At 32.9% G+C, this 14,904-nt stretch overlaps 1 long non-coding RNA gene across 1 annotated transcript; it reads right to left on the bottom strand.

The window, feature by feature from the left end:
- Window positions 1-201: 201 nt before the first annotated feature.
- Window positions 202-11,780, bottom strand: LOC146993193 (uncharacterized). The gene is made up of 3 exons (XR_015038554.1): window positions 11,661-11,780; window positions 10,983-11,085; window positions 202-304 (listed from the first exon to the last, which is right to left on the bottom strand). It is a non-coding gene; the product is annotated as an uncharacterized LOC146993193 (long non-coding RNA).
- Window positions 11,781-14,904: the final 3,124 nt, after the last annotated feature.

A 14,904-nucleotide genomic window follows, 5' to 3' on the forward strand; every position in this document is an offset into this window, starting at 1 on the left:
AGACACTTCAATATGGAATTCAAAACCTAAGAAATTAATGCATAGACGCTACCCTAAACATTAAAACATAATGTGAAGCGTTCACGTAAAATAAATAAGTAGTAAAACTCCAATATAAAGCAACATGTGAAAAGGGACCTACAAATTATAACATTCAAGCATTTCTAGTGAAAATAAAGTTTAATATAAAACAAGAATTACCAGCCACAGATGTCTTTTTGCTCTGCACTATTTCTCCGTTCCTTTTCTTTCATGATATCATGTTCTGCAATCCAAGAGTGCACAAAAATGATGACAAATTACACTAGAAGAGGCCAAGGGGGGAAAAGGAATCATTAGATTTTAACTACTTTGAAATTAAAGAATAATCATACACAAAGAGAAATATCTAATATTGTTTCTTAATATATAAAACTTCAAAAGTAGCCTTCTTTGTTTTAAATTCCAGCAATGTGTTACATTGTTACTAAAATCATGATTGCAGTCGATAGAAAAGAAAATGAGTTTCCTAATACGACAGAAGTACAGTTAGCGAAAGGGGGTTTTTAATGTATGGGTACAACATGAAAAATGAAAGAAAAAAAAATATACCGTTATTACGGATACACAGAATAAAAGGGATAATGATCTTCGAGAAAAGTAAATAATTTTAGCGCTGGTACAAAGATGGCACCGAAAGTCAATAAGCAGGTAATTTTAAATGACAAATAAACAAAATAAACTATACTGTTAGCTTTGAAGCAGGTGTTACATATAAAACTATCTTAATTCACACACAGAAATAGTGACATAACAGATCAAAAAAGAGTAAGAATCAAACTCGCAATATATTGACATTAAAAGAGCTATACATATAAACTTTTATACCTTTTTTTTTTTTTTTTTTTTTTTTTAGAAAGGGCTCAAAAACACCATTCTAAAAACAGCTTTCGAAAAACATCTTGGAAACAAAAGTCATAAACCATAAAATAAATATTTCATTCAGAATTTTAACGCAAGAACCGTTTCTCATTTTAAGTTCTTTACTTAGGTACACTCATCCATGAGAGAGGAGAGGTTAGTCCAATGTACAAGAAATTATCCTGAAATATTACATCACCTTAATGAAATTATAGCAATATTTCACTCAGGGAAAGGACATAGTATCTAGCTGCCCGGGTTCGAGCCCAGCTTTAATACAGCAAGCCAAAACACATCAAATGCCATTGAATGATACAGCATTTTGAAATGTTGCAAAAAAATTTAAATAAAATTTTGTGAAAGAGATATTGCAATTACCTATATACTAAAATTTTGACCAAAAATTCAAGAAAACTAAGATACTCTTTTTTTCTTTCAAAGGAATCAAAGTCATATACTAATGTAGGGATGCTCAACTTATTGTACTATGAAACCTAAACATAGGAATAAAATTTTGACAGCTATGTGAGATGTCCAATACCGAGAAATTCCGTAAATTGTAGAATAGAACGTACGTCTCAAAACACACGAAAGGTAAAACACAATCCAAATACTTTTAGCCTTGAAGCAGGTATTCTATATTAAACTGTCTTAACTCACATACAGAATTAGTAATATAATAGCTCAAAATATTGTAAGAACCAAACACGCATTATATAAACATTTTTAAAAAAATGTACATACATTTATTAGTGTTACGAGGGTTTATTCTGAAATATTATAATGTCACTTTCAGTGAAATGATAGAAATTTTCACTCAGGGAAGGGACATTATGTCTGGCTGCCTGGGTTCCATCCCAGCTTCTGTTACAAAAGTTTGATAGAAGAATTTTAAGAATCCAGAAACGAAACTCATGAAGAAATTATAGACCATAATTGGTTCTACGATTTAGTCATTCTTACAGACATAATAACTAATATCTTAAACTTGAGCAGGGAAGGAAACTAAAGTCTTTGAATTTAAAGTTATTTTAAATTCATTTTAAATCAAAATTAATTTTGTAAAAATATTACACAAATATAAGGAATATACATTTTTACCATAATGCAATGCACATTTTGCCACTTTGAAAATCTGGAGAACTAAAGCGTGAAATATAAGAAAACTGAAACAAACATTTGGAAAATCTCATCGAGCTTAAATTAGTTTCTAAATTAGATGTTTTGAGTGTATTTAAAATTAGGCCAACTACTACATTCACTTCAAACCCATTACATAAGACTAGTATTTAAGAAAAATGGTAAAAGATTGCAAATATGTTAACAATTCTACTGATCTAGAAATGGAAATAACTGATTTTCATCCTAATTAAGATCAAGAATATCACAAAAAGCAATTTGAATAGTCCTAGATCAGAAAAATCATGAACTGTTAAACTTTTAAAAAGATAAATTCCTGCTTTCGATCTACTTAAAAATGTGAAAGAGGATTTTCAACAACAAACTTGTTAAAATCAATGTTCAGATACAGAATAACAAACACACATCCGGACGACTGCATGGATTTAGCCATAACATAGCATGTACCAGAGGGAGAAAGAAAACTCTCAGAAGAAATGCAATGTTAAATTTCACATTAAAATATGATTTCCTTGTAGTTAATTTTCATCTTGCTGAATTTTTTTGTAAATAATACAAAGAGTATACCTTTTCTTTAACATATTATACCACACATTTTTATACTTTGTGTAATGCACTCATAACTGAAATATTAAAAGTGCAATATATAATTGCAGCTAGCCAAAATTTTATAAACTTAAAATTGGCTCCCATTAAGTTAAAGTTGTTAATAACTGCACCAAGGGAAGGAATGCAATTTTATTTCTTTGTCTGTGTTTGGTTTCATTTTCATATAGAAAGAGTTAAAAATAGGTTACCTAGGTAACAAAATTTAAACACACATTTTCAGTAAAAATTACAGAATAACAGATTTTGTTTCCCTGAAGACACAACACCTCGCTATTCCAGCTATGATACAGACTGCATACTGTCATAGAGAAATTCCTTTCTTAAACAGGGAATTCATATACTTTAATCTGTTTTTACACAAGTACTGTTTATGACTAATCCATGATCCAGGAGTAAAATACTTTATAGTACACCCATATAAAATTTTATTATTTCCGGTCATCTGTATAGACCGTTTACCTATCACATCTAAACTCCCAATCTGCATTCCACATAACTCATACCATTCTTCAAGTCATATTTCCTAGTCTATCATTTTTAATACGGCAGGTACTTGCTGAGCGCAGACTTGTAAAGCGTGATTTCGCGTATAGCAGTACCTTAAAGGATCCCATTTTATTTGTCCACTGCTAGAATGTCATTCATACGTGGTGCAACATTCATCCATCAACACCGGAAACAATTTATCTGCTACTTTAAACAATTTCCATCGACTGAAAATGAAGTCCTAAAAATCTTACAAATTTCAAAAGCAATCGATGCCGAAGAATTTTCACATATGGAAAACATAGAAGTCAAACAATGAATCAGAAAATTACTGTTAAGGAATATTCTTTGATATCGCCAAGAGATGGCGTTAGGAGTCCATCTATTGGCTTACTTGACCTTTCCCCTTCTGAACACGTGACTTGAAAAAATATTCTTCTTCTTGAAGGTAGAATTACGATGCACTACGCAATAGAATTCGATTTAGATTTAAGCTGGAACTATTCAGTTCTTACCTCTTGAGCATTAAATATTCGATTCAGGCATTTTCGCCTACATTGTATATATGTAAATATTAAGTTTAATTAAAATTTATGGAAAACCCTCCAGGTCATGCATCTCGTCCTTTGGATTATGAGTGATTCGACTTTGATATAGAACTTTCGTTACATAATGGTGCATCGGCCCCAGAAAAGAATCTGATTAATTTGAAAATTTGTGTTTTTCGCCCTTTGGATTAGCTTTGTAAGCGAAGACTTCTCACGGTAAGTCTCCTTTGATAATTTATTAAAATGGAACAGAAGACACTAATTAAGAATCGAGCACATATACGTGCTTCTGTAACTCAAATTATTAAAAATGTAGATGAGTATTTAAAAGAAGAAAATCAAAAAGAGTTAGAAACTTGTTTGGAATTGTTAAATAGTAAAGAAACGGAACTACTTGATTTAAATGAAAAAATACAAAATTTGATTGAAGATGAATCAAAATTAGATTCAGATATTAACACTTCTATGGAATATAACGATAAAATAATAATAGCGAAGTCTAAAATCAACCGCTATTTAAGGAAATACAATATTCAAAATATCAACACGAATTTAAATAATTCATCTACAGAAGTTGAAACCAAAAGACAGATTGAAGGCAATGTGAAATTGCCCAAACTGTTAATTCACAAATTTTCCGGAGATTATAACGATTGGATGAATTTTTGGAATCCATTCAAGATCACTATTCATGACAATGTTACACTTTCGAAGATAGAAAAATTTAATTATTTGAGAACTTATTTATGTGGAAACGCAGCATCAGCCATAGAAGGTCTCTCAATTTCAGAGGCTAATTATGACTCTGCTATAGACATTCTTAAAAATAGATTCGGCCAAAGTGACCTTATTATCAATACACACATTTCTAATCTCTTAAATTTAAATCCCGTTCAAAGTTCAAGCGAAGTGACAAAATTGCGAAAACTTTATGATACAATTAACGTTCAAGTCAGAAGCCTTTTAGCATTCGGTGTGAAACCAGAAACATATTCCAACATGTTTATTCCAATTTTGATGAAAATTGTCCCGAACGATATAACTTTAGAATTTCATCGTACAAATACTGAAAATCCTTCAACCTATGATTTAAACAAATTTCTAGACTTTCTCCGATTAGAAATAGAATCGCGAGAAAAGATTAATTCGTTATCCTTCCCACGCAAGTCAAACCCGGAAATGAAAGGTATTAACAGATATCCACCGACGCCGAAACATAAACAAACTGTCACCACACATGAATTTATGGCAGCCGCGTCATCAAATCGAAACTGCATTTTTTGTTTTCAAAACCATGACTCAGAGTCCTGTTTATGCCTTACAGTTAATGAGAAGAGAGATATTTTAAAAAAAACAAGCGCGTTGTCATCTTTGCCTGGCCCCTAAACACAAAATCTCACAGTGCCGGCAACGCCAAACTAAAGTTTGTAAAATTTGCAAAGGTAAACATTCAGAAGCCATATGTTTTAAATCCAGTTCGATAGTTAAAAATACACCAAGTGATAAAAAGGATAGTATATTAATTTCGAAAAATGATACACAAACTAAGGAACAAAAAGAAGAAATTGTTTCGGCCGTTTCACATAATGCAAATAATACAATTCTTTTACAGACTTGCACGATAAAAGTTAAAACAGCTAAGGAAAAGGTGTTTGCCAGACTTCTCTTGGATGGTGGAAGTATGAAAAGTTTTTGTGCTCGCGAGTTAGCGGACAGATTAAACCTCGAAGTCATAAGAAAAGAAAAATTGACTGTCTACACTTTTGGGAATACTTCTCCCATCCAAAAGAATTATGACGTAGTTAAATTAACTTTAGAACATAGAAGTTCTCCCGATTCTAGAATAGAAGTTGAATTATTAGTAACTGATCATATATCAGGTACAGATATTCCACCTCCTAAATCAGAAGAAATTAAGCAAAACAGACAATTAAAAAATTTGCTGCTCGCAGATTTTCCCGATTGTAAAAAACCCATTGCCATTCTATTTGGTGCAGATTATTATTACAACATAGTAATGGGACACGTTAAATACTTAAGCAAAAATCTTGTTGCAGTGGAAACTATTTTCGGGTGGTGCCTACATGGACGAAAAGGTGATGATGATGTCTTTTTAGCTTTCAATGTAGTTGTAGGGGAAGATTTGATTTCCAAACAAATAACAAAATTTTGGGACTTGGAAAACTCAGGACTTATTGATAAGAGGGAAAACTTCGATTCAACTGAAAATGAAGTCGTCGAATATTTCGAATCAAATATAACATATGAAAATTCTCGCTATAAAGTTAGATTGCCTTGGAAACATGACACATCAAATCTAAATAATAATAGGGAAATCGCAGAACAAAGATTTCATCGACTTAGAAAACGATTTAAAAAAGATCCTAATCTATTTTCCGAATACAGGAATGTATTAAGAGATCAGTTAAATCAAAATATTATCGAACCAGTTTCAGAAATTTCAAATGAAGAGGATGTCGTGTTTTACTTGCCACATAGGGAAGTTATACGCGAGGATCGAGCTACAAGTAAATTACGTATTGTTTATGATGCATCATCGCATGCCCCAGGATCCATTTCTTTAAATGACTGTCTACATGTTGGGCCAAATTTATACCCTGAAATATTCGAAATATTGTTAAGATTTCGGTATAATCTAATAGCCTTCACCGCAGATATAAAACGAGCCTTTTTACAGATTCTCATACATGAAAAAGATCGAGACGCAACCAGGTTTCTGTTTTCCGATTTCTCTAATGATGAAACCATTTCTCCTGACATATATAAGTTCACTAAAGTTTTATTCGGAATAAATAGTAGTCTATTTCTATTAGCCGCTACCATTAAACATCATCTGAAAAAATATAATAAACTTTATCCTACAACGGTTAACTTTTTGAATGAGAACGTATATGTAGATGATGTGATTGGAAGCCAACCAACGATTAATGAAGCATTAACTACGAGTCTAGAATCGGTCCAAATATTTAAGGAAGCAAGCATGCAGCTTCACAAATGGCATACTAACTCGAAACAATTACATGAATTGTGGGTAAAAAAGGGTATCATTCCAGATGAAAATCCTGAAGATTTTAATAGAGAAAATTTCCCATTTAAAGTCTTAGGTATGGCATAGGACAAAATTCAAAGGACTTACTGTATTTTGATGTTCGGAACTTATTGTCTTTCACATCTAAACCAATAGAAACAAAACGATTTCTTCTACAAGTGTTGGGTCGGATATTCGATCCGATTGGAATTTTAGGACCTTTCACTGTTAGAATAAAGTGCTTAATACAGAAGATTTGGTTGTCACAAATAGATTGGGATGAACCGTTACCTGAAGATTTGTCCTCTGAATGGAGAAAGTGGTGTGAAGAGCTACCTCAAATGGCTGAATTCTCCATCTCTCGTTACCTTTTCATGCACTCGAACATTAATGTCGAAAATCTCGAACTACATTGCTTTTCAGATGCAAGTGTCAAAGCCTATGGTACAGTCGCATATTTACGTTTCACGACAGAAAATAAAGAAATCAAAACGGCCTTTGTCTCTTCTAAAAATAGGGTAGCCCCACTAAAATCCCTTACTTTACCGAGGTTAGAATTAATGGGGGCATTGTTATCAGTTAAGTTAGTCAGCAATATTCTGAAAGCACTGAAATTGAGAATTCCGTGCTATTTTTGGACAGACTCAACAATTACTTATTTTTGGATCCAGAAACAACCTGAAGCCTTCAAACCCTTTGTCAGGAATCGTGTCGAAGAAATACAAAAATTGCGTTCACCTCAAGATTGGCATTATTGCCCAGGTGTCGACAACCCTGCAGATCTCGTATCTCGGGGAACGAAGATTTCCAAGTTAATAAATGAGACCATTTGGACGCAAGGTCCCCAATGGCTTCGACTTCCTCACGAGCTTTGGCCAAGATTAGATATTAAAGAAACAATAGATGAAAACAAGCTGGAATACCGAAAGAGATCCGGTGATATACATCAACTTGAATGTACAATCGAAAAAAGTGCAGATGATCTTTTCGACATATCAAAATATAGCAAATTAGAGAAGCTGTTAAGAGTCACTGCTTGCACAACACGTTTCATTAGAAAATTAAGAAAAACTAGCGACATTCAAGGAACTCTCACAGCTGAAGAGTTACAAGAAGCAGAAAATTTCTGGATAAGATCAGAGCAAAAGAAGTTTTTTGCCGAAGAATATAAATCCCTCAAAGAAGGTAATTCAGTTGGAAAAAATTCTCCTTTGTATAATTTTCTTCCTTATATTGATGAAAAGGAAATCATGAGGTTGAGAGGAAGACTGGAATTTTCTGACTTCTCACTAGATAATAAACATCCAATAATCTTACCTAAAAATTCTCGACTAACGATTCTGATTGTATGCAAAGAACATGAGAAGATAATGCATGGAGGTATTGCTGCGACTTTAGCTAAAGTCAGATCACGTTTCTGGATTCCTAAAGGACGACAGTTAGTCAAAAAAGCATTAAAAGGTTGTATAATTTGCCAAAAATATTTAGCTAAACCAGCAGACCAGATGACAGCACCCTTACCAAAGGATAGAATCCAAGAATCGCCTCCATTTGCAGTCTGTGGAATTGATTTCGCCGGACCAGTTTACGTAAAGAGTTCTAAAGACATTCGAAAAGCCTATATTGTTTTGTTCGTTTGTGCAGTAACCCGAGCTGTACACTTAGAACTTGTATCAGATATGTCAACAGAATCCTTTTTACTTGCATTTCGCAGATTTTTGAGCAGAAGAGGAAACTGCGTAATCATCTACTCTGACAACGCCAAGACCTTTAAGAGGGCAAAGAAAGAACTTGAGAATTTTTCGAAAGTTTTAAAAGATGACAAATTCAAGAATTTCATTGCCAAAGAAAGAATCCATTGGAAATTTATAATCGAACGAGCCCCATGGTGGGGAGGGTTTTATGAGAGACTTGTTAGATCTGTTAAAGAATGTTTAAGAAAAATCGTAGGAAAAGCATTGTTGACTTTCGAAGAAATGTCTACACTACTTGTCGAAGTGGAGTCAGTTCTTAATTCACGACCTCTAAGTTACGTTTACAACGACAATGACGAGCCGCAACCGTTGACTCCAATGCACTTCTTAAACATTGGACAAACTGATATAAAGTATCCTTTGACCTTTGCTAGAATCATCGGTAGCGAAACGACAAGAGAAACGCTGTTAAAAAGAAAGCGTTATCAAGAATTGCTGTTAAAACAGTTGTGGTGGAAATGGAAGCAACAATATTTATTAGATCTTAGAACTGCCCATTTCTTGAAGAATCCGCAACTTCAACCAGAACTAAAAGTAGGAGATGTTGTTTTAGTCGAAGGAGATAATAAAAACAAACTCTTATGGAAACTTGGTAGAATCATAAAAATTATTCCTGGACGTGATGGTAAAGTCCGATCATTCGAATTAAAAACTGGTAATGGGACTTTAAAACGTACTGTTCAACATCTATATCCTCTTCAACTTTAGATATTTTGAACTTTAACGATTTAGTTATGCTTTTTACTTTTTTTTGTCTATTAATGATTAAATTGAATATCCTTAGTTAAGTTTGTTCAGTTAAGTGGAAAGTATTTTAAAATTTAGTTCATTTATTAGTTATAACATTTATTATTTGATACCTGTATTGGAATTGAAGTGTTTGACTAATTAGTATTTTTTAATATTTTTATAGAATAGTGATTTATGTACTTGTTTGTATGTATAACTGAGTTAGATGAACTCTTGTCAGAGTTCAGGTGGGGAGTGTGTTAAGGAATATTCTTTGATATCGCCAAGAGATGGCGTTAGGAGTCCATCTATTGGCTTACTTGACCTTTCCCCTTCTGAACACGTGACTTGAAAAAATATTCTTCTTCTTGAAGGTAGAATTTCGATGCACTACGCAATAGAATTCGATTTAGATTTAAGCTGGAACTATTCAGTTCTTGCCTCTTGAGCATTAAATATTCGATTCAGGCATTTTAGCCTACATTGTATATATGTAAATATTAAGTTTAATTAAAATTTATGGAAAACCCTCCAGGCCATGCATTTCGTCCTTTGGATTATGAGTGATTCGACTTTGATATAGAACTTTCGTTACATTACAAAAGAAGAATTGGGGTCTTATAAAACCCCTTGATAATAAAAGCGCTCATTATGAAGAAGAGCTTTTAACTGAAGATAAGATGAAGAAATTGTTAAATAACACAAAAAGCAATATCTGATCTTCTAGCGAAGAATTACCCAATTAAAGAAAAAACAGGACACTGGGAAACATGTGCTCTTTACAGCGGCACGCATACAGTTGCATCAGTCATTCTTATAAGCAAAAGACATCAGCATTTTCAAAAAATAATTCTGTCATGTATTTGCCAAGAGAACGAAAACAAGTCCAAAAGAAACTTTCAGAGTGCTTTGCAAAACAAAGTGGAAAGTTATTCTGCAGAATTTTACTTCGATAATAATAAAACATCTCTGATTTGATTTCAAAACGAATTTTTATTTGTGAAATCAATTTTAAATAGATCTTCGCAAATAGGTTCATAAAACCTCCCAATATGCCAAAATAGCTCAGATTAAGGGAAAATTTTAATAAAGTATGCTTAAAACAACTGATAAAAAGCACATTTTGAGCAGCCTTAACAAAAGACAATTTGGCCCCACTAACTTTCATTACGAGTACTCATTAAATTTTTATTTACATTTCTTTTTCGTTCAACATTTAACTTTCAATTGTTTTAAGAGAAATAGCACTTGAAAGACTCTAAATTCGGAAAAAACTGAAACAAAACTGGTTTATACACAGGCAGAGTAATTACACTGACCTGTTGGGAAGAGAAGACCCCGTTAGACAAGGAAAATATTAGGCCAGACAGAGAGGAAAATGCTTAGCCTCCTCTTCGTAATGCGAAAGGAGGCCACTTGGGAAAAAATGACACTACAGCAGTAATTTTGAAACCACTAAGAAGCAACAGAACTCTAACAAATCTCAGACTTCTGATAATTATAGTGTGATTAACAGTTCAACCTCACTTCGAATATTACAATACAATATAAAGAAAGAACCAATTCAGACACTTCAATATGGAATTCAAAACCTAAGAAATTAATGCATAGACGCTACCCTAAACATTAAAACATAATGTGAAGCGTTCACGTAAAATAAATAAGTAGTAAAACTCCAATATAAAGCAACATGTGAAAAGGGACCTACAAATTATAACATTCAAGCATTTCTAGTGAAAATAAAGTTTAATATAAAACAAGAATTACCAGCCACAGATGTCTTTTTGCTCTGCACTATTTCTCCGTTCCTTTTCTTTCATGATATCATGTTCTGCAATCCAAGAGTGCACAAAAATGATGACAAATTACACTAGAAGAGGCCAAGGGGGGAAAAGGAATCATTAGATTTTAGCTACTTTGAAATTAAAGAATAATTATACACAAAGAGAAATATCTAATATTGTTTCTTAATATATAAAACTTCAAAAGTAACCTTCTTTGTTTTAAATTCCAGCAATGTGTTACATTGTTACTAAAATCATGATTGCAGTCGATAGAAAAGAAAATGAGTTTCCTAATACGACAGAAGTACAGTTAGCGAATAGGGTTTTTAATGTATGGGTACAACATGAAAAATGAAAGAAAAAAAATTATACAGTTATTACGGATACACAGAATAAATGGGATAATGATCTTCAAGAAGAGTAAATAATTTCGGCGATGGTAGAAAGATGGCACCGAAAGACAATAAGCCGGTAATTTTAAATGACAAATAAACAAAATAAACTTTACTGTTATTTTTGAAGCAGGTGTTATATATTAAACTACCTTAATTCACACACACACAATTAGTGACATTTTGGAAAGTTATGTCACATACCTTAAAAGAAGTATTTCAATCAGAATTTTAACGTAAAGAAACGTTTCTAATTTTAAGTTCTTTACCTAGGTACTCTAATCCATGAGAGGTGACAGCTTAGCCAACGTACGAGGGTTTATCCTGATATATTACCAGGTCACTTTCAACGAAATGATAGCAATATTTCACGGAGGAAAAGAACATGCCTAGCTGACTGCATTCCACCCCGACTTAAATATAGCAAGCCAAAACATATCTAATGCCGTTTTTCCAAGATGGAGTCGTCCGCTTTTTCCCAAAATGGCGTCCCAATTCAAAGAGAGGGAGAGGGGTAGGAGATTCTTTGGGCGTGGTGAGCGGTCATATCAAAGAATTTTTTCCATGAAGATAAATATATTTTAATGTTCGGTGAATTCATTCGATGTGCATGTTTATGTTAACACCACTGTGAAGTCTATAACTGTATGCCCAGCTAGATGTATTTTATAAATAATATGTTTCAAAGTAATTTACAACTTCAATAGTGTCAGGATCTTCTTTAAGTAATTTTATTGCTGCTTCTGTCAGTGTATGAAAAGTATGCATGTCTTGTTCTTCTAAGAGAGATCTAATAATTTTATATGTTTTTGCCTGTTTTTCAACACCATTGATTTTCTTTTTTTTTTTTAAATTGTTTGTCCAGGCTGTATCAATATGCCATGCACAAAAAAGACGTTTCTGTAGTAAACCCATTTCAGACATAAATATTTGTGGTTGTATTTGCCCAACATTTTCTTTAATACACGAAAAAAAAAATGATAGCACTGGCTGGATTAGAAATTTAAAATGCACACGGGAATCCTTGGCACTAATCATCTATTGTAAGTAAAGTTACGAGTTCAAATCTGTATGCATTCACCCCATGTGTACCATCAATACATATACAAGTTAGAACTAATTTTTTTCAGTATCTCTCTTTGTGCTTCTGTCATCATTATCAAAACAAAATCATTTCCTTTTAGAAATGAATATTGTGTACAATATTCACTCATGCTATGTTGATCCCTGGGTTTTATAAAATGAAATGCATGGATGTTCAGAATTTTGCATTTCAGGTACCCACATATATACACAAACCAAATCATTTTCATGTTTAACAGAATTAGAAGACAAATTGAAAGATTTTATGTAAATCTTGTTTTGTAAGTAAATGAACCTTCTCAAGCCCAGCATCTCATAGAGAATTTCTAATTTCATCTAAAATATTATCCAGAGAAATTTTTGCTGTTATCTTTGATGCAATATTTTTTATTTCGTTTGTTGTTAAAAATAAGTGACCTAAATCATTCCGATGCCCAATATGTATTTTCTGATATGTGTGTGTGTGTGAGTGAGATTATGGCAAAGCCTTGAGAACTATCTGCCTAAGGGGAGGGATGCCTTCGTGGAGCAATCCTAGTATCCGGTGCACACGGGATTTGGCTACTTTTGGTGACTTTATGATGAGCAGTAAAAACGGGACATATACGATGAGTAGTTAACGGGTCATTCGAAGAAATCATACAGTTAAACATAGTATATACTAATCATATAGTATATATAGTATGTGTGTATAGTATATATATAGACGTTCTTTGGATCATTTTTGGTGTTGGCGATAATTTTCAAAGTCGCGCCAAAGCTGCACCGTATACTAGGATTTTACCGCACTTTCTAAGGGAAACTGGTTCGTATACACGTTAGACATGGGGAAAACCATGAAAACGCCCATGCAGCCAGTCCATTCGCGGGATTCGAACCTTGGACCGAACTACCAGTGTTCAGCGACTTTACCGTTCGGCCGCTAGTTGGCCCTATTTTTCTGATATGACACTACACATTTGCCATCTGTATGTTCTGTTACTTTTAATTCAGCTGGGCAATATGCATTTATTTTATTGCTATTAAGGATTTTTAAGTGACGCAAACCTTTACTTTCTGATATAAAATTTCCTGAACAGTGGCATTACACCATGTATATTAAATATGCTTACTCCATAAGAAATTTTGACTTAGTATTATTTTCAATTTCTGCCTTCTATGCCAAAAAATCATCAAATGAATTAAATTCCAGCTCAGTATGATTCAAATCAACATCATGAACATTATTGAAATGAAATATTATTTCTCGCTTTTCAAAATTAGCATAACATACAGGACACACATAATTACCTGTTAGAAGTATGAATTTTATTTTGATGATATTTCCAATTTTTTGGGTCACTAAATTTCAGATAGCAGTCCTCACATTTGTAGCTTGGTGATCGACCACTTTTTAAGGAATAAATAATGTAGTATTATTAGAGTGTAATGTGTTGGTATGGCATTTCAAACTGCATTTATTTTGGTACGTTTTTAAGCAATCAGAGCATACAAAATTATTCTCAGTCACACTAAAATTATTTGCACAATCAACCATACTATTAACACTTAGTTTTCAGAGACTCAATTAGTATTATTGTAATGAAATTTATATGCATGGCGTTTCAAATTGTATCTATAGTTGAAAGTTTTAAGCAATCACAGCAAACAAAATTACTCTCAGCTATACTAAAATCATTTGCACAATGAACCATATCACTCGCAACACAATCAGAATTGTCAGACATACCACAATTGGTATTATCGCACACGGTTATTCCTTCCTGATTTTGACTCGATTTAGAATAAAAAACACCTTCTGGGGAAACAGAAGTATTTGGCCCTGAAATGGGCAGTTTTTCTTGATTTTGTGCAGAAGCTATAATAATCGAAGCAAAATAAAAAAAAGAGAACTGTATCAGCGATTACACGCTACCACAGCAGTCAAAGAGCAGAGTAAATGATAGTAAATACGAGGCAAAATTTATAATTATGTTTCACATTTGTACCCTTATTCTTTTCAAGCAGCAATCAATTCGTAACTAATTTATTGTTGCCAAACCAGGAAAAAAAACTTTTAACACTTCAACAAGTTAACAAGCACGACGTCATGATTTAAATTTAATGAAATATAACAACTTTTTCTCAGTGTCAATAAAACAACTAATGTGGCAGTCAGTTATCCTAACCTGAAGCAAAAAAGGGCTAAAGTGCAGAATCGCCCACTTATTTGCTTGGCGCAAAATCGCCCAATTATTTGTTTGGCGCTTTTTACAAGAGCAAGAATTGGATTTTACAAGAGCAAGAATTGGCGCTTTTTACAAGAGAATTGGATTTTTGTCAATTTTCTTTGACTTTTTAAGTGAAAATAGGTCGATGTGTACATGGGTAAAGTCAAGGGAGTACACAATGCCATTTTTCTGCAATTCTGGGACGTATTTTTAATTGAAA

This window comes from Stegodyphus dumicola, chromosome X1, assembly GCF_044657685.1.
Source record: "Stegodyphus dumicola isolate Sdum_Otavi_A_Nest chromosome X1, ASM4465768v1".
Lineage (NCBI taxonomy): Eukaryota > Metazoa > Arthropoda > Arachnida > Araneae > Eresidae > Stegodyphus > Stegodyphus dumicola.